The sequence below is a fragment of the Rattus rattus genome, chromosome 4, assembly GCF_011064425.1.
Source record: "Rattus rattus isolate New Zealand chromosome 4, Rrattus_CSIRO_v1, whole genome shotgun sequence".
Taxonomy (NCBI): domain Eukaryota; kingdom Metazoa; phylum Chordata; class Mammalia; order Rodentia; family Muridae; genus Rattus; species Rattus rattus.
This window is the reverse complement of record NC_046157.1, coordinates 138816605-138835125: the sequence shown is the minus strand read 5'-3', so window position 1 is coordinate 138835125 and position 18521 is coordinate 138816605. Positions and strand designations below refer to the sequence as shown.

The 18521-nt window shown below is 42.7% G+C and overlaps 1 protein-coding gene across 4 annotated transcripts in view; it reads left to right on the top strand.

Annotated features, from left to right (window-relative positions):
• Positions 1 to 1538: 1538 nt before the first annotated feature.
• Plekhm3 (pleckstrin homology domain containing M3) overlaps positions 1539 to 18521 on the top strand; it is a 158570-nt gene continuing 141587 nt past the window's right edge. For 2 of the 4 annotated variants that reach the window (XM_032901233.1, XM_032901237.1), the window contains exon 1: positions 1539 to 1650. The gene's annotated coding sequence lies outside the window, so the exon portion shown is untranslated. Of the gene's footprint in view, positions 1731 to 6270; positions 6330 to 18521 lie in introns of those variants that run through there. The other 2 variants (XM_032901234.1, XM_032901236.1) reach the window with 2 other exon arrangements.

Sequence of the window (18521 nt, the reverse complement as noted above, 5' to 3'; positions counted from 1 at the left end):
CTAAATTTGAAATGTTAAAATACAATCAGCATGTAGTAAATATTATATTTGGGAGCTATATGTTATAAATTTGTGTCTTAGTTAGACAAGCATATCTTTACTTCTGTCTTAGGGTTTTCATTGCTGTGAAGAGACACCAAGACAACTCTTATAAAGGCAAACATTTAATTGGGACTGGCTTAACAGTTTCAAATGTTCAGTCCACTATCATCATGGCAGGAACCATGGCCGCGTACAGGTAGACAAGGTGCTGAAGGACCCAAGAGCTCTACATCTAGATGCCAAGGCAGCCAGAAGGAGACAGTCTACTGCAGGCAGTTGGGAGGAGGCTTCCACACTGGGGAGAGCTTAGGTATAGGTAGTCTCAAAGCCTGCTTTAGCAGTGACACACTTCCTCCGATAAGGCCACACCTACTCCAATAAGGCCACACCTACTCCAATAAGGCCACACCTACTCCAATAAGGCCACACCTCCTGATAGGGCCACTCCCTATGGCCAAGTATTGAAATACATGAATATATAGAGGCCAAACCTATTCAAACAACCATAATTTGATTCTGTACACTTTAAGGATTTGACTTTCAAAAAATATTATATATCCTGTCTGAGTCCTAATTCTCTCCACAATTAAATAGACTATGGATAGGGGTCATTGACTTATACACATTTTGTTTTGCTTTGTTTTTCCTTAATTTACTTTTGTTGTTGTTTTGTTTGGTTTTGAGACAGGGTTTCTCTGTGTAGCCCTTGCTGTCCTGGAACTCACTCTGTAGACTGGGGGTGGGGGGTGGGCTGGGCTGGCTCAGACTCACGGAGATCCATTTGCTTCTGTCTCCTGAGTGTTGGGATTAAAGGCATGTGACACCACTGCTTGGGTTGCTTTTGCTTTTGAGCTCTTGTTGGCCTGGAATGCTCTGTGTAGACCAGATTGGCCTCAATCTCACACAGCTTCTTCCTGTCTATGCCTCCAGAGTGCCAGTGCTGGAATTAAAGGTGTGTGCCACCGCGCCCCTCCCCTCTCACTCATCTTAATTGAAAAAACGACTAAGAAGTATTCTGTGATGGAGTAATAAGGCTGGAAACTGAAAGGAAGGTTCGCCCAACTGCAACAGCACATCCTTGCAAAGTGACTGGTTTACCAGGAGACCTCAGGAGAGGTGACCTCTTGCCCTTCCCCACGCCCTAGCTTCTAGACTGGGAATCCACAGCCAGGTTAGAGACCTTTACCCTCAACCACATTCCTTAAAACCTTGCACCCCATCAAAGATGAAAAGCAGTTTGTTCCTACTTTTGGATAGCATTATTTCTGAGAAATTCTCTTATTCTTGGCAACTGCTGATAGCTGACCCTGCCCTGGTAGCTTACAAATGGCAATTTTAACTGCAAACATCCTTTTCGGCCTTGGGAAGAGCAGGAAAGGAACCAAGCCTGTGATAAAGGCTGTGTAGGAAACAATAAGATAAGGAGGTCAGGCCCCGCCCGGCCTGCTCCTCCCGCAGGAGGGACTGGTTCTCAGCGCTGGGAACTCTGTGTAATAGGATCCGGTTGCCGGGCTGCCGCGGGGAAGCATTTGGGCGTGGGACCGCGAGAAGCCGCTTGTAAACAGAGCCGGGCCGGGATGGTTGGCGGCCGGAGCGTAGCCGCTGGCGGTGAGGAGGGCGGGCTGCCTGGGTCGGGGTCCTGCTGGGGGTTGACTGCAGGCCGCGCGGGCGACAGGACCAAAGCCGCGGTGAGCATCCACCTCGCGGCGGCCGCGGACCAGCGGGCGAGCGGGGAGGGGGACGGGATGACGCATCCCTGGATCTCCCCGGGGTCGCGGGGGTTCTTCCCACGCACCGCTTTCTGTTGCATTTCGCGCTGGGGATAGCACTTCATTTGTGGGTGGTTAAGTGATGGGGAAGGCATGACCCGCTGTTTATTTTTGTGACTCAAGTAAACGCTAAGTAGTTGAATAAGGTGATCCTGTTCTCTGCGTTGTTTTTAGTAACCCCTCCCCAGCGATCATAGAAACCAAACCCCAGTAGAGAGCTTTTAGCCCCAGAGAAACGCAACGATTGTTCTTTCTGTTGACTGTGCCCATTTTGAATATATAGTAAATGACGCCACAGGACTAATGACAAATTGGTCTTGTATGAAAAGCTTACTAAGCTAAAAAACGAAAACCAAAACAAAATAAAACAAGATAAGGAGTTGTAAGGCCCATCCCTTAAGATGAAAAAAAAAAAATGCTGATTTTGAAAGACAAATAGAGACTGGGCTTATATGTAAAGATTGCAAAGCAAGACGCCTTTTACTTTAACAGGTTAAATAGATTGAGCTATGTTGTTGTAAACGTTAGTTTTATTCCCCCCTTTTTTCTTCGATACGTGGAACTAGAAAGAAACTTCTGGGTTTTTTTTTCTTTAAAATATTTTCAATAAATCATAATAAACTGTGATTTGTACTTATACAGCATTATAAGATAGCACATGTTATAATTGATTTGCCTAAAACTAAGTAGTTTTTCTTTCATTTACTTAAATACCGTAGCAAAAATGAGGTCTTTAAAAGGTCAATAGACATGTGTTACCTTGGTAACATAATTAAATTTTAGCTAGGAGTCAAATATTAGGTTAAATTGACAGGAGAAGTGTGTAAATGTCATGGATCAAGAAACATCAATACCTTATGTGTTTGTCTTTATAGTAAATACTTCCACAATGCTATGATTCTAGCAAGATCTTTAGAGCTTATCTCAGCTAAATTCTTGTTTGGTCACTTTCTCATTGCGTCATCCTGGGAAGTTTACTCAATTTAGCTGTTTCCTAATCTGTAGAATGGGAATAATAGCCACCTCATCAAAGATTTAATGAGGATTAAATATGTATACTTTTTGAGGGAGTCTCTCTGTGTAATCCTGTCTAGCCTGGAAATCACTATGTAGATCAGGTTGTCCTTGAACTCACAGTGATCCGCCTGCCTCTGCTGGGGTTAAAGGCATGTGTCACTGTGCCTGGCAACTTGATGTTTTAAAAGTGCCTGGAACAGTACCTAGAATAAGTGTTTGATGAATGTATCAAATAAAAATATTCCATTATTGAAAAGCAGATGGACAATTGTATTCGGGGAGGGATGGAAGGGGAAGTTCTTGGTGGATGGGTACAGAGCAAGATGAAATGGCCAATAGGGATTGGGCTTCATGATAGTGATTTGCTTAGTAGTTACCATGGTGAATTTTGTATTGCCACACAGCAGCCTCATCCGTGCTTGCCTTTAGTGCTGTGGAAATGCAGCTCCCGGTGCTTTATTTGGTTCATGCACTGGAGATTTAACATAAAGCCTACAAACAGATTATAAACACACCCAGAGACTCTGGGACAGTTGTTGTTGCTTTTTTTCCTCTAATCCCTACAACCTGTACATAGAAGACATTTCTACCTGACTGTTATATTACATGTCACACTGGAAATTAGAATGGAGAGATTGTCAGGGTAGGTCTGACTGAAGAGTGCCCATAAAAGTGTAGAGCTTTCTGTGGCTGGGAAATCAAGAAGACTTAACATGCTGTGGCTGATCTGAAGATGGGCCATACCGTTGAGCAGGACTTTAGGCAGCCTTGAGGAATTTGGAAGGCATAAAACTACCAAGAGTGGCCCCCTGGCTGACGACCAACAGGAAGTTACCAAAACCAGGCTTTTGTCAATAATCCAGATACGTTTGAATCTAGACTATTTTCTAGAATTTCAGATAGGAACCCAGCCCACCTGAGCTAACACCTTAGTGACTATGAGATAAGAAATATTTCTTTTTCAAAATTATTTTTAAAGGTTTATTATTTAGTGTATATAAGTACACTGTAGCTATCTTCAGACACACCAGAAAAGGGCATCAGATCCCATTACAGTTGGTTGTGAGCCACCTTGTGATTGCTGGGAATTGGACCTCTGGAAGAGCAGTCAGTGCTTTTAACCATTGGGCCATCTGTCCAGCCCTTTCAAAATTATTTATTCTCATATTATGTGCATTGGTGTTTTGGCTGCATATTTCCGTATGAGGGTTTAAGATCACCTGGAACAGGAGTTACAGATAATTGCGAGCTGCCCTATGAGTGTTGGGAGTTGAACCTGGGTCCTTTGGAAGAGCAGCCACTGCTCTTAACCACTACGCCATCTCTCTAGCCCTAGGAAATATTTTTTAAAGCAACCCAGAGTGTGAAAATTTGTTGTGTCGATGATGGAGAAGTAATAAAGAATCTAGCAGAAAAATGGACAAAAAACCCCAAAAAACTAAACACATTGTTATTATGGGATGTCCCCAAAGGCCTGTGTGTTAAAATCTTAGTCCCTTTAGAGGTAATTTGAAAGGGTGGGCCTTATGAGAGGTAGAAGTCTTTAGGGAAGGCCAACCAAGAGGGTTGTGGGCTCTGGGTCCTCCTGTTTTGCTGTTTGAAGTGCTTTTGCTCTGCTGTGCACCCTGACCCAGATGTGGCCCTGCCACAGTCCCTGATATAATGGGACCAACTGGCCGTAGACTGAAAGCTCTGAAACTGGGAGCCAAAATGAACCTTTGCAAGTTGATTACTGTGGGAATTCCCTCCTAGACATAGAAAGGAACTGGAATTAAATAGCTAATCTATTAAATGGTGTTCTTTCCATTAATCAAAGGAGTGAACATGGAAGCAACAAGGCAGTACCACTCCAGCTCTCAAAGTGCTAGAGATCTCAAAGAGGTTTCGTTGTCCTGTCAAGCAGTATGTCAGGAGCAGACAGTGAGTGCAGCCTTTCTGAAAAGCACAGTGACTGAACGTGTAAAAAGTCTCAGCAGTGCTCCTACCCTTTGACTTAGCAATTCCTCCTTGAGAAGCCCAGGGAACTTACGAGAACAGTTAAGTTCATCATAGCGCTGAGTAAACCTTTGTGTAGAACAGAGCGGGAAATACTGTAAATGCCCAGTAACAGGGGAACAGTCACATCATGGGTCCATCAAAAGACATGGCATAATGCATATATTAAAAAGGTTTTTATGAAGGATATTAACAGTGGAGAGGGCTCAGTCATTGATAAGCAGGGGAAAGATAGCAGAACTGTATCTGCAGTGTACTTTCAACTAATATCTTCTTTCCCTCTTATCCTCTCTTTTTTCTTCTTTGTTATACAGTGCATTTTTCCCTGTTAGAGGGTAAATAAGAATTGTTTATTTTGCCTTTATTCTTTTCAAAACCCTGAACAATGCGTAGTCCTTTTTTATAACCATAAAGTTCAATAAGTGTTTCAAAGTTTCCTACACTATATCCAGTGCATTTTGAGTCTAAAACCCTGGACTAACAATGGGAACAGTAAATTTATAACTAATTTAGGTACAGAGCAGAGAGTCTTTCAGAAGACGTTGAGGTAGAAAACAGAATACTGGAAAGATCACACAATGTTTCTCGGTGGGGTGATCAGTGCAGACTTCTGTTGAAAAAACACTCAGTGTGACATTGAAGTAATAGAAAAAGCTTATGGATGAAATTCTACTAAACATTCTTGTACTTTTGTCTCTTTTCCTTTCCTTTTATGATTAATCTTTTTTTCTAAGAAAAAGTCTTAAGATAGAGCCTAAGTAGGCCTGGAACTTGTTGTATAGCCCAGGTTTGAACTAGCAGACCTGTCTACAGCCAATCTGTCCCAGTGCTCCTCATCTTATCTGACTAGTGATCTTCCTGCCTGGGCCTCTAGATGCTGGGATTATAGGCATGTGTGGCCAACATGTCTAGCTAAAAGCTCTTGCTTTCTTTCATGAGTGGGTTTAGGTGTTAGGTTAACAACCCTCTTCCCCTCGCTCCTTGTTGATATATACACCTAAGAAATAGGGGACTGAGGAATATGTAATCATTCGACAGAAAGGAAAAAGAAGACCTTGTCATTAGGACCAGGAAAATCAAGCTAGAGGCCAGTACCACCCTTGCTACAAGCAACCAAAGCTTGTGTGTATTGAATATTTATCAGATAGCAGACGTACTATGATCTCAGTATGTAGCCCTTTCAAAAGATTTGGAATCGGATCATGCATTTACATGTTTACAAAGCAGGCTGAGATATTGACATTACTAAACTAGTTTCAGAATGTCTAATTTCAACCTAGAAAAGATTAGTAACACAGACCTAGTTTTTAGGGTTCTTTTCTAGACAGTTCCCAGGGGCATTAGGCTATGGCTGCTCCTTCTCTTTCCCTAATGACTGGCCCCCTCTTCTGTTTCACATCACTCTCACCCACACCCCTAGAGCAGTACCAAAATGTCTGTCTCCACAGTGGCTCCTGGCCGTTTTCTGGCTTGTGTCATAGCAGATTTCACCCCTTGGAAGAAAAGGTATGGAGGAATACCTAGCAAGGAACTGCTGTCTTCCTTTTCATTTTCTGTTCAGAGCTGATGTGGTATATGGGTCCCAAGGAGCTGCACTGTGTGCTAGTTTCAATCGCAAAGCAAGTAATTCAGAGGACTTCGTAAAAAGTGTGATGAAGCGTTTGCCAGTAGCAAAGTCCATATACAGTTTGCTCCTGTCTCATTGGTATGTGTAGGTAAAGACAAACGTTAAAGACCTCACAGCTTATTCTCCTGCCAACTGTAGAGTAAAGTAATTAGTCTCGTTGGTAGATGAGTTAGGAGCAAAACTAAAAGTGAACATAGAGACGCAGTGGGATTGATTGATTGTTGAGAGAAGATCTCTCTATATGGTCCTCGATGTCCTGGGACTTTCTATGACCCAGGTTGGGCTAGGGCTCACAGAGATCCTCCTGCTTCTGCCTCCCATGTTCTGGGATTGAAGATGTGTACCACCATGCCCAGCTTAGAGGCTGTTTTGTTGAGATGTCAAGCATACTGCTTATTGTTAACATTTTTGATTGTTAATTTGAGCTTGGTTTCAAATAGGATTCCCTGATTATGCACAAGATTCATGAGTGAGGCAGGGGCATATTTATCTCTAGCTATCTTGAGTAGAGTAACCAGTTTATAATTCAGTATAAACTAAAGCTGCCTTGTTCTGTATCACCCAGTTATAAATAATTAGCTAATTGGGAAATGGGTAGACACACACTCTACTATGTGGTCTGTAGGTATGATAACCTTGAACAAGACACACAGTTTTGTCTTTAGAAAGCTTACCGTTTGTCAGGGAAGATAGAGAAGAAACAGGCCTCTTTAAAGTAGTGTCTGACCTGATTATGGAGGCAATCCGGATGCTGTAGGGAATATAAGGGCCTAGGAAGTGGGAAAGCACAAAGTCAGCACAGACCTGAAGGCTTAGATGCAGCTGCTCCGGGGTGGGGCACTTGGGGACGAACTGTGCTAGTAAAGAGGTTAAGGATGGAGGCAGTGGGGAAAAAACAAAACCAGCTTCCAGACAAAGAAGACAGGAGATTCTAATTCCTATAAATTCTTTATGACCGGAGCCAGAATGAGATTGTGGTAGAGTGTAGAGGGAAATTTAAGAACTAAGGGCTAAAAGGAAAGTGATGTGAGCTCTTCTGAGTAATGTTTATCTAGAGGGCAGCACAGTTTTGATTTCAGAAAGCCCACTTGGGGGACAGATGTAGAGAACATGGCTGTGGTGGTGACTGGACTGCGGAGGTAGACATACAGACAGTGGGAGGACTTTGCAGAGACAGAGGTCATAGGGCTTGCTAATTTGTATTGGTCGCTGGTGACTCAGCTAGAAATGCCAGAGTGGATATTCATCTTTATTAGGGGACAATGTCCTTTGCTCTGTATCGAATGTTTGAAGGAGGCAGGCTGGAGGGTAAGATGAGAAGTTAGTTGTGCATTGTAGGAATTGGGGCATATATAAAAAAAAGGTCAGCTATCTCAGGAGATGGAGAATTTCTCTGTGGAAGAGATGCTAGGTAAGAATACAGGGTATTTATCATCTGAGCACAGGAACAAGAGAGAGGAACATCCATGGACAAAGGAGAAAGGGCAGAGGTGGTCGTGGATTCATGAGTTTCACACAGATGGGTATTCATAAGTCGCACTGATAGTGGTCAGTCAGACCTGTTGGAGGACAGTTCCTAGATTTGGCCATCTAGAGAGGGCCAGTGACCTTTGCATGTAAAGTTTCGCCTGGTGCAGAACCACACTGCTCCTAGGAGAGTGAATGGGGTGGTAAAAAGGAGAGCCTAAAAGTGTAAAAGTCAAAACCTTTCCAGAAACGTAGGTGAGAGAGAAAGGAGGGAAATGTGTCCTAGACCTAGGAAAGTGCAGGAAGCACATAGGGCCTTATTTATAGTTCTCATTGGGGACGGCTTCTCTTTTTTTATTTAAAAAACTTCTACATACAGTATATTTTTATATTCTTTCCTTTTAACTCCTCCCAGATCTTCCTCATCTCTCTGCCCACACCACTTCAAGCTCGTACTCTCTTTTCTGTCTCTGTCTCTGTCTCTGTCTTTCTCTCTCAACCATAACAACAACAAAAAACCTAGTAAGATAAAACTACCAAAATAAAACACAGTGCATAGATAACAAACACAGTCACTTTATGCTAGCCAGCTACTCCTGAGTATGGGGCCTGCATAGAGTGTGGTTGGCACGCCCACTGATGCTCCATTGGAGGAAACTGATTTTCCCTTTGCCAGCAGCTAACAACCACACATAGATTTTTGGTTAGAGGTGAGATATTGTGTCCACTTCCCCTTCTCTGTGCTAGGATTTTTGTCTGGTTTGAACCTGTGCACATCTTGTGCACCAGTCACAGTCTTTGTTTTGTCTGGAAATGTTTCCTTGGAGTCATGCACCACCTCTGGCTCTCACAGTCATTCTGCCTTTTCTTCCACAGATCTCTGAGCCTGGAGGGGAGGGGTTTGATGAAGACATCCCATCTAGGGTTGACTGCTCCAAAATCTCTCTCTCTGCCTGCTGTCCAGGTTTGGGTCTCTGTGTTAATTCCACTCTACTGCAAATGGAAGCTTCGCTGTGGCTGGAGTAGTGCACTGATCTGAACCTATGCAAACTGTCCTGTTAAATCCTGCAGCGAGTGAACCCCGCCAGGCCAAGGCCACTGAGAAGCAGGCAGAGCAGCCGCTGCTGCCTTTAACTCTGCAGAAGGAGTGCTTGGGTGCATTAAGACTTTAAATCCGAGCTTCCTAAGCAGATCCCGTCACCATCCTTTCTGTAGTTGCTAGGTGTAAAAGAGAAGATCAAAGAGAAAGTAGTCATCTTTTCCATGGTGTAGATACCCAGGGCATCCTGTACCCTGGTAGGGATTCATAAAGAGCAGCATTCTGTTGTTTGATTTGCATCCCCAAACCACCTTTGCACGTACAACAGGAATCTTTATTTGCCCTGTGTGTTGACAAAGTAGCTCAAGCCGAGGCTCAAGAAGATTGCCCCAAATCATACTCCGGGAACAGTGCGTAGAAAACGGAGACCCATGCCTTCAACTTTTAACCCTGTAGCCCGAGTAGGTACCTTTCACTGGAGGATTATGTGTGGTGTCTGTCTTGTTGTTATTGAGTGGCAGTGTTAAAAACGGCATATTATCTTCTTAGTAGACTTCAAATAAGACTGAAAGTTATCAGTCAATCTTGTTATTTTGTTTGAACTTCATAAATGCATAATGCTAACTTCGAGGTAGCTTTAAAAGGAGTCTGTTTATTTAAACATGTTTTAATAGTTAAAATGTTTGAGTTATCTACAGTAGCATCCGGTTTGAAAATATTTCTTTTATTTCTCTTGGCAGAAACATTTGTTTGCAAGTTCTTTTAAGCAAGCATTTTTACAAGTGTTTCTATTTGTTGGCATAGTGAAGTAGGATTTCTTAGTGAAACAGTAAGAGGTTTGGGCAGTTGGGACTAAATATTTCTAGAAGCACTTGTTTAAGTGAAGTCCCAGTTATCATACCCTTACAGATGGTCTGAGTAACATGTCCAAGGTCACAAAGAGAAGTGAAGCTAGTTCTTTAGTAGAGAATAACTTTTTAATTACTCTCTTTGTTCAGGGACTTCTCATATACCAATTCCCTTGGAGAATTTACAACGACTCAGAAAGACCGTAGAAGTGATTCCTTTATTTTTTGTACATCAGGTATCAACTGTTTCCCTGGGTATAAGTATGGCAAGTATCAGTCAGGTAACTCCATGGGTCATGGGATTAACAAATAAAACAATACAAAATAAATATTAGTTACAGTGTCTGCTCTTTGATACTGAAATTTGAAACACTATGCATATGAAATGTTAGTGTATCATTTAGGGTCATTAATTGGCTCTGAATTGCATATGACACCCTGCATTTAGTGTTGGCTTTAATCAGGCCATATTACCCAAAACAAATAACTTCATCTTTTTAAGTTTTCATTTTCTTGTAAAGTGGAAATAATGATATCAGCTCCTAAATGACTTGTTGGGAGGATTTAACGACTCAGTGCTCACAGGGAGCTTAACGTAATGCCTGCCGTTTAATAAGTATTAAGTGAATATGAGCTATTTATAATTTGTCATTGGTCTTAAGAACTAGAAGAACTATGCTTTAATTTTCAGCGTTTGTTAAACCCATATTTCACCTTTTACATCAGCCCATCTGTACTGAAAGGGACTTCTGCAGCATAATCTTAACTTTCTTTTTTTTTTTTCTTTTTTGAAACAGGGTTTCTTTGTGTAGCCTTGACTGTCCTGGGACTCTCTCTGTAGACCAGGCTGTCCTTGAACTTACTGGGACCCACCTGCCTTTGCTTCCTGAGATTAAAGGCATGTGTCACTACTGCCAGGCTCTCTGCAGGACATTTGTAAAGGGCTTATTTAGTACTGTGGTGGGCAGGACTCTCTGATGATGGGCAGCTGTTTAAGTGTTAGTTATCACAGTTTTATCACTTAGTACCAGATCAGGTCAGCCGAATGTCAGTCAGTCAGATTCCTAGAGTTTATACATTACACCCTTGGGATTTGTTGTTTGTTTGTTGGGATCAGGTTCTGTAGAATCTGTTTGGCCTCACACTTACCATGTATGCCGTGGAGGCTAGCCTTAAACTCCTGACCCTCCTGTACCATGGAGCCCACACTGCAGAACTGTTTGGGAAAACCCATTTCACATTAATGGTCCATAATGCAGTTAATTTAAGGGCTAGGGTGCTGGCTCGATGGTTAGAAGTAGATAGATACTGCTGTTCCTCTGAGTTTAAGTGCTGGTCCTCAGCTCAGGCAGCTTACAGCTGCCAGCACCTCTCGCCGCTGGGGGATCTGATGCCTCTGGCTTCCACAGGCCCCTGTACTCACACACATGTATCCCTACAGAAAACACAGAAAATACCCACACCCCTCACACATTCACCACATTCACAATTACAAATAAAATAAATGCTAAAAAAAAAAAAGATGGCTCCTATTACTCTTAGGGTTTTAAACCTTTCCCTCTGCCTGTATGAGAGGCAGAGGATTTTCTGGCCTTCATATTGTCCAGTTAAATTCTTTCTGTTTTTTGTCCTTATCTTATCTTTGAAGTTAAAGAGTGTGTCTGCCTTTGCTGGCTGTGCTTGCTTCCTGACTAAATTGGTTAGAGGCAGATTGATAGCCAAGGTCACTGTCGGATCAGTCCTAAGGAGGAAGGAGGATGCAGCCTGTCACTGCTGAACTTGTAACACTTCAGATAGCGGAGGAGCACCCTTTGCTTAGGCCTACCTGATCACTGGCTTGGAACTTTCGAGAACATGTTCAACAAAGATCCACCCTCGCTTTTTAGCAGATTCAAATATAACAGAAAGAAAGAAAGAAAAATTAAGTACTTACCAAAGTATCCTTTCTGAGCACCCCGAAACTGGTAATTTGGTAATGTTTTCAAATTCCATTCTCTCTCTCTCTCTCTCTCTCTCTCTCTCTCTCTCTCTCTCTCTCTCTCTCTCTCTCTGTGTGTGTGTGTGTGTGTGTGTGTGTGTGTGTGTGTGTTTATATTTGTTTCCTCCCTGACTGATCTGTACCTGGCTACTAATGACACTGTCCGTCTGTTTTCTGCAGCTTCCCCAGGGGAATCTGTGTTTTACACCTCCATGATCTAAAGTAGCGCTCGGGCACTTGATGCATCCTTTAGATTTTCTGAGAAATTATATAAACATTATCTACGTCCGTGCTTCTCAACTATAAGGTGGTTTGGGGCAGACTTAGCAGGATTGCTGCTTCACAGAGATGGCCAGAGGCCTTGTATCAATCAGCCTGACTTGCTGGATGTCACTCAGTTGGGAACCTGAGTGTTAAGAACAGAACCTTTTCCTGGGTCCATGGATTGTCTTGTGCTCATTACTGTATTTGTCCCACGGTGCAAGCTGGGTGGCTCAGGGCTTAGCTTCAGTCTACGTAGGGTTCTGCCACTGTGGCACCTGTGAGCTTTAAGATGATCTCAAAAGTCGAATTTGGGTGGCCCACAGGACTTGGTAATTAGACAAGGATTTCAGAAAGTCTCTGTCTTCCCCATGAGACAATAGATGAGTCATATGGTCTCTTTCATCGTGACTGAAAACAGTCCTTTCACCTACCTCTCTCTGCTGAGGTCTTTCTAAGTATTTATTAAAAGGCTCACCAAGCACTTTATAAATCATAGTCTAAATTCTGCATGGGAAAAATGAGTATTTTCAGTAAAACCATGTAATTTCCTCCACAGGTTAAATAAATTTTGAGGCATTATGCTAGAGAAAAAATGAAAGAAACTCCAGCTTATATTTGGAAATACTTCCAACCCCATTCGTGTTGAGAAGATTCTAAATAGTTCTATGAGCTGATGATGATCCTTAGGTCTGCAGGCCTTTCCCTAGCCCTTTTGGGATATGAGGCACATAGGGCTAAACACACTACTTCTTTGTTTTGTTCCTTGTTGCCACACTTCACACTTTCAGCCCATGGCAATGCTGTGGCCCCTAGGTATACCTTGCAATTAATCCCTATTACAGTTAGGACTAACTCCAGCAGCACGGCCTTCGGCTGTATGTGGGGCTGGGAATCGAACTTAGGGCCTGATGTATGCTAGGCAAGCACTCTACCACTGAGCTACGTCCCTGGCTGTCCTTTTCCTTTTGAGGCAGAGTCTTAATAAGTTGTGTGGGCAGGCCTCGAACTCACAGGCTTCCTGCTTCAGCCTCTGTATAGCTAGGGTTACAGTCCTGCAGCACCAGGCAAGAGTACCATGTGGTTCCTGTGATGGAAGTGTCATTTCACCTCAGTCTCAGGATGAAGATGATTGGAGTGATTGATTCGCTCGTTCTTTCATCACTGTTCCCTGCAGAGGAGGCAAGGGGAGATGGGAGACAGCAAGTCTGCAGTTTAGACATTTGCAGAACTGAAATCTGTCTGTCTATTTTGTCTCTAAGAGCTGGGCATGTGAGGACACTGGTGGTTATAGGAAGATAGACTTTCTAGTCAGGTAGCCGACGGAGGACAATAATTGTCAGGTTGCCTTTGGTAGCAGAGCCGTCTGAGATTTGAAGTCTTGTGTGCTTATATTTAGCTGGATTGCAAGAAAATGTCTTACAGCATTGTATGTGGCAAGATTTTGCAGGTGGAGATGGTAAGAGCAGGGATGGACTGAAAAGTATTTGGGCTTGATTGTTGGAGGCATTCAAAGCGGACATCTCAGTGCTGGCGTTAGGAAGGGCGTGAGCTCAGAGTCATCGGTCATCACAGAATAACCTTGTGTTCTGCAGTGGCGCCTTGATTTCTATCCAAGGTCTTCGTGAGGTCTTTGGTACCTGACATTTCCCATGTTTCAGTGGCATGGAAACTTTCTCTGCTCAGATATAATTTAAATTTTAGTTAACAGGAGGTTTTAGAAAATAAGGAATATTTTAGTAAGGTTAGCTTATATTCATATACATTTTGCTAGGAAAAAAAGCTAGTATGAAATTTAAAAACTTGAAAAAAATACAGTGTTTTAGAAAGTAAGTCAAATGAACATTATTCCATGGCCATCACAAAGTGACCATCACACAGAGGTCATTAGTGGTATCACACTGTGGCCATTGCAAAGTAACCGTCATATAGTGACCATCACATGGTGCCCTCAGTCAAGGTACTTGATATTGTTGACTCCTTATTTGAAAATGAATATTATAACACCCATAGTATATATTATATTGTGAGACTTAGAGACATAGAGTATAGTGCAGCATCATTAGCATAAAATAAAATGACAAGTTTTCCTTCTCATCAGCCAAACCCCACACCCCAGCCCTCACACAGTAGGTGATGTAGGAGAGGTACCAGAGATACTGTGGCAGTTTAAAGAGCCATTTAGGGAACAAGGAGGGCTTTCAGAAGAGGTGGCAGGTGAGTAGCTCTTGAAGAGTTGATAGAAATTTAATGGGTAGAAGTAGGCAGAGGGTAGTCTAGTAATGATCACCAGCAAAGACTTGGAATTTGAAAAGCATAAAATTTAATCAATAGTGTAGGTTAAAGGCTTTTGCCTACAACAGTGCCCAGTCCATAGTGGACACTCAGCTAATATTACAGATTAAACAACTGGGAATGGTTTTAGATACACTGAGTATAGTTTTGCCATGAGCGGACTAGGTAGAAATGTTCTACACTTATCTGGGAACACGGGACCAGAGGTCAGTCTGTGTTGGAGAATGAAAGCAGAAGTTTGAAATTGAAAGCATACTTAAATTGATTGTGTACTTTAAGTCAGTGAAGACAACTCAGGTAGTGCCTACATTTGCTGAGGAGACCCAGAAGGGGAGGAAGAAGATATTAGTTGAGACTAAGTGAGCAGAAATAAGAGGGGGGTAAAGAGTATATTGCCCACGTGTATTAAGTGATGTAAGGAGAGATTAATTTAGTTCATTGTTTGAGAGTATAGTTCATTATGATGGGGATGTCCTATCAGTAGGAGTGCAAAATGGCTGGTCACAGTGCACTTTCAGTCAGGAAAAAGACATGAAGTCTGACACTCCTTTCACCTCTGTTTTAGTCCCCAGCACATAGGATGGTGCTGCCCTATTAGAGGTAAATCTCCCTACCTCTCTGTAAATGCCATCAGACAGAACAAGAGGTCTGTTTCTTAAATTCACTTAAGTTGACAGTCAAGATTAATCGAACCAGGGGCTGGAGAGATGCCTCAGTGGATAAAGGTACTTGCAGCCAAACGTGATGACCTGAATTTTGTTCCCAGAACCCACATGGTAGAAGGAGAGAATTGACTCCAGTAAGTTGTCTGCTGACCTCCACACAAACGTAGAGCATGTGTGGCATGCATATGAATACATACATGCATACACATACACATACAAAATAGATCTTAAAAGAAGCAATACCAGTAGGGAATTTGGGGTGAAGCTTCTATGGAGGACCAACACTGTGTAGGAGGATGTGAGCTTTGAAAATAGTAGCATCTAAGTAACGAGGAGGCCCCTAGATGACTGTAGGAGTTCCATGGCATGTGGCCTTGTGCCAGGTTGTAAGGAAAAAGTCGAGACCCCCTCTCCTTTCCTCTTCTTCTTCCCCTCTCTTCCTCCTTCCTCTTTTTGTTCTATTCCAGTCATGTTTATTGGGATTTGAGTTTAGAGAATGTATCCAAAGAGACAGTGGTACCCATATTCTACGTTCAGTCTTGATTCCTATTGCATATGGGACAGAACCTCTCTACTATTCATCTGTTCCCTCTGACTTATAATTTCATGACTGCATTTTATTTTGTTTCATATCTGTCAGTATGTCCCAGAATTTCTACAAGCATTTATTACTATAAAAATACTTTGTATGAACCTAGTTGTAAAAGTAACTTATTTGCCTGAAGTAGTTGTCAGGCTTACTGCTGAATAAGCTCACCCTTTCTAGTTCTTTCTGAATTCTGGCTGGCTGGTTCAACTCAGCTGTTGTGCCTCAAACTCCTCCCTAAACTGATTGATTCAATCAGGCCTCTCTTGGCTTCTGTCTGAATTGCTCTGTGTGGCCTCATACTAACTTGGACAATATGTTCTAATCTTCTGGCTCCTTATTATCTGGCTTCAGTTGCCTCTGCTGCCCTTCACTGAACTGCATGAACTTAGGAAGGAATTCATTTCCACTGCACTCACTCACTCACTCACTCACTCACTCACTCACTCACTCACGCACTCAGCTTAAAGGAGTCACTAGAGCTCAGGAATCTGCTTGCCTCTGTCTTCTGAGTGCTGGGATTGAGCCTGGATCTAAACTTTTCAACTTGCTGTATACAGGCTGGCCTTGAACACCCAAGAGGTGCTTGCCTCTGGCTTCTGAGATTAAGATGTGTCATCCCAGCCACATCACATAGACCCAGAAGGGCTCTGGATGTGATCTCTTGCCAGAGCAGCCATCTTGCTGGATAAAATTCCTCTATACTTAGTGCTCTTCTCACAACATAGCAGTCATTTTTTATTGGAGTTTGGAGACAATGAGGCTGTTTCATGCTTACCTCAAGCCTTTCAAAATGGGGTTCTGCCTGTGTTCCAAGCTGTGGGTCTTATCTGAAAGCCACGGAGGGCCCTGGTCTGCTGCTGCTGGCGTGTCTGTCCCATCAGGATATTTATGTGTCTTTGTGATAGAGCACCATAAAAAGTGACACACTTCATGGTTCAGAAAGGTCCTGTTGCTAGTCAGGTTTTCTGGTGGCTCCATTATAGTGTGTAACTCAGAAAATTCCCAGTCAGCTCCAACTTTAACCAAAGTAGAGAGCCCTGAGTTCTGTCCACCACCCTCATGGTCACCCTGGCTCTCATTTTACAAATAGATCTGCAGAAGCAGGTTATCCCAGCTGACTCTACAGTGCTTTGTTCTTCCCAGTCCAGCACTCTTAACTTCTGACGGGCCACATGGAGGAAGTTAGCACCTTTGTCAGGCAGCTCAGGAGGTCAGGCATCCATCCTTCCTTCTCTGTGTAAGTCCCTAGTGTTATTACTCATACCGGCTTCCACCTCTGTAGAGGAGGGCTGCTGGATTCCACCGGCTAATTAGCCTTGCCTGGTGAGCATGTAAACAGCAGATTTCCTTGTTAGAAAATGGCAACACAGTGATTCTCTATCCTGTTACATCTTGATACATGCATGGGATTCTTTGGTTTGAGCTCTTGATTACAACATTGACAAATGGGCCTCAATTTTTCTCCCTATATTCAGTGGGAAAATACTTCCTTTTATAGAAACGGTATCCTGTAATTGGGGCTGGGGCGATGGCTCAGCTGTTAGGAGCACTTGCTGGTCTTTCAGAGGACTGGGCTTTGGTTCCCAGCACCTACATGACAGCTCACAGCCATCTGTGACTCCAGTTTCAGGCAATCCAGTGCTCTTTTCTGGCCTCTTTGGGTATCAGATATCCATATACATATATACAGGCAAAACACTCATATCCATATAAAATAATTTTAAAAAAATCTAAAAGGAATTCTATAATTCACTGAATTTGAAAGGCAAATAGTATTAAGTAGTCGATTCTGATTTCTGACTTGGCCTTTGCTGACCTGATGAGTCGTTCCAGGGAGACCCTGGGAGCCTATTGTTGATGAAGGGGTGTGGTCCGGTTGAAGCTTCATGGCGGCTGAGCTGTACAAGTCTGAGGGCCTGAGTTTGGATCCCTAGCATCTACATTGTAAGCTCTGCGGAACTTGGTGGCCAGCCACAGAACTTTCCTCCTCCTGTACGATACATTGCTATCTTCAGGGGATCCCCTTTCTAGAGTTACTTTTTGGTTTTGGGAATTTGTCTTTTCCTTACACTCTATTTGCTTTGAGTAGACTTCAGTCTCTATTATTATTATTATTATTATTATTATTATTATTATTATTATTATTATTATTTTTATTCCTACCTCATTTGGTTTTGAATTAACTAAACATATGCAGACAGGTCAAACATGAAGTGTCCCTTCCTTTGACAAATGAACTCTAGTGTGTCAGTGCAGAGTGGTGAGCTTAGCACAGAGCTGGAAGTCGAGAGCTAATTAGAACTCTGTCCTAAGTCTGGCTCAACTGCACACTTGCTGGGCGGCCTGTGGTACACTTAAGAGAGCCTGTGTAAGTGGGAAAGGTTCTGTAGCTTGGGCAGAAGCAGGGAGGACTAAAGGTGCTAAGGTGCTAAGTTGTAAGTGATGTAGATAGGCCTTGAGGGCTACACATATTCAATATGTATCTGAGGGTGTGCATGTGTGCACTCGTGTGTGTGTGTGTGTGTGTGTGTGTGTGTGTGTGTGTGTGTAAGAGACAGATAGAGAGAGAGAGACAGACAGACAGACAGAGGCAGACTTTTATATGTCTGAGCATAAATGAGCATACATTATACATTCCTGGGCTCTTAAAGCTTATCTTGGTGGGGAGAAGAAACACTAGCTTTCAATTAGTAAGGAAATTATATGAAAATATTAAAATATGTCAGCTATTTAAGGAAAAAGGTGATTAAGGTTTATTCAGACATGCAGGTCCTAGTGATGGTATACACTTCTGACATGACATGATGACAGTGGCACTTCTGTTTTATGTTATTCTTTCTGAAAACATATAGCTTCGGTCTAATCATGAAGAAAATATCAGGGCAAACAAACTAAAGCCCACATACCGGAGGTGGGAGATGGCTCAGTT